We start from the raw sequence: 2102 nt of genomic DNA, 5'->3' as shown, positions 1-2102 counted from the left end.
TTTTTTTTTTTTTTTTTTTTTTTTCTTTTTGGTACTGGGGATTGAACTCAGGTCCTTGCGCTTGGGAGGCAGGCACTGGAACCATTGAGCTAAATCCCCAGCCCTGCTGTTTTTTTAATATTTGAGGGAAATTTTTAATTTCAGAAGTCTTTTGTTAACGCTCTGGTTCTTGGTAAGTGTGGCATTGTGAAGAGTTGAAGCCAGTGAGAAGGTCCTATCTGTTGAGACAGCGATCTGCTGGCATCTGCTGATGTGGGGATGAGAGGAGGACTGGTAACAAAGCATGGAAAGTGCTGCATAAAGTCCATTTCTTTCAGTGCTTGGGCTTTTACTTCTGCTTCAGTAAAAGGTAATAGAGTTGATGGATTACCAGGCTGTCTCTCTGACACATTTGCCCCTAGTAGATACGGGAATAGGCGGCTTACAGATGTTAAAATGGCAGTTGTTGGAAGCCTTTTGAATCTGGAGTTGAGGGGTCAGTGGGACTTTGGGGAAGTTCAGGTTGTGTCAGAATTATCAGATATATAATTCTCACGAGCATAGTACCCCTTTCCTATTCTGTCCTCCCCATGATAGCTGAGTGTGTGAAGATTGGAGAGCTTGACAGTCTGAGGTTTGCCTAGCATACCTGCCACGGTGATACAGGATGTTGAAGCTCTCTTACTAAGCAGCAGTTTCTGAGAAACAACTCATAAGAACAAAGCAGTTTAAAGAAGTATGCGTGGCTGACAATTTTCACAATCAGTATTTAAGTAATTTGTGATAGCAATGTCTTTGATCTATGTAATTGTATTTTGTTTTCTTTCTTATTTGTTTTGGTTTTTGAGACAGGGTCTCATTATGTAATCCAAGATGCCCTTGTACTGGAAATCTTCCTGCCTCAGCCTCAAAATTATTGATATTACAGGTGTTAGTGCCACACCCAGCTATACTTTGCTTTTCTAAAAGGCAATTTTCTTTTATGAATTTGGGTGTGCCAAATTTAATGCATATATAGTTATAGTTACCTCTTTCTATTGACTTGTTCCCTTAACCAATATGTAGTGATCTGCTGTGCCTCCTTCAGTAAGTGTTAGCTTGAAGTCCACTTTGCCTGAAAATAACTTAGCTACTCCTGCTTGTTTTAGGGCTCCCATTGTACAGAATACCTTTTTCCATCATTTGGTGTTTTGTCTGGTTTTTTTTGTTTTGTTTTTGTTTTCTTTTCTTTCTTTTTTGGTACCAGGGATTGAACTCAGGAACTTGCACTTGTGAGGCAGGCAAGAACCACTGAGCTAAATCGCCAGCCCAACCTTTGGTATTTTGTCTATGAGCTTGATCTCTAGTTAATGTCTGCTTTCTGGTGCTGTGCTCTGGGAATGACTAACTGTAAGCCTTTGCCTCTGTCCCCAGCCCCTCAAATATTGATATGAAGTAAATGTCTACTAAATATAGCAACTACACTATCATTAACAATAGGAAAGAGTCAGGGATGTAGCTCAGTGGCTCCATGCCTGCTTGGCAAGCAAGAGGGTTCTGAGTTTGATCCCCTGTACTAGAAAATTTAAAAATAGGAAAGAATTCAGCAAAAATGGCAGAGAGTCAACTAAATATATAAAAATTAGTAAAGCTTAATAGAATACTAATAAAAAGGGGGGGTGATAAAGGGAAAATAAAGTAAAATTTGAAAAATAAAGAAAAGGATGATGAGAAATTTGAAATAAAGCACCCAATCAAAGACCAAAAGAAAATACAGTTAGAACTGTGCATAGTGGCACATGCCTGTAATTCCAGCGCTCTGGAGGCTGAGGCAGGAGGATCACCAGAAGTTCAAGGCCAGCCTGGGCTACACAGTGAGTTCAAGGCCAGCCTGAACTTACAGTGAGACCCTGTCTCAAAAAAGAGAGAGAGGGAGGGAGGGAAGGAGAAAGGAAGGGAGAAAGAGAGAAAATATAATTAGATAAAAGTAATAAAAAGAAGAAAAGAAAAGAAAAGAAAAAATTGGAGAAAAAGGGGGCAGGGGATTTGGCTCATTGTTTCCGCCACCTGCCCTGCAAGCGCAAGGACCAGAGTTTGATCCCTGGTACAAAAAAAAAAAAAAAAAAAAAAAAAAAAAAAAAAAA

The 2102-nt window shown here is 39.6% G+C and overlaps 1 protein-coding gene across 5 annotated transcripts in view; it reads left to right on the top strand.

Moving 5' to 3' along the window:
* Positions 1-2102, top strand: part of Cnot10 (CCR4-NOT transcription complex subunit 10) — a 71255-nt gene that overhangs the window by 33169 nt on the left and 35984 nt on the right. The window lies entirely within an intron of this gene.

This window comes from Fukomys damarensis, unplaced genomic scaffold, assembly GCF_012274545.1.
Source record: "Fukomys damarensis isolate Sample0158 unplaced genomic scaffold, DMR_v1.0_HiC HiC_scaffold_28, whole genome shotgun sequence".
NCBI classification, from domain to species: Eukaryota; Metazoa; Chordata; class Mammalia; order Rodentia; family Bathyergidae; genus Fukomys; species Fukomys damarensis.
This window is presented reverse-complemented; position numbering and strand designations above follow the sequence as displayed.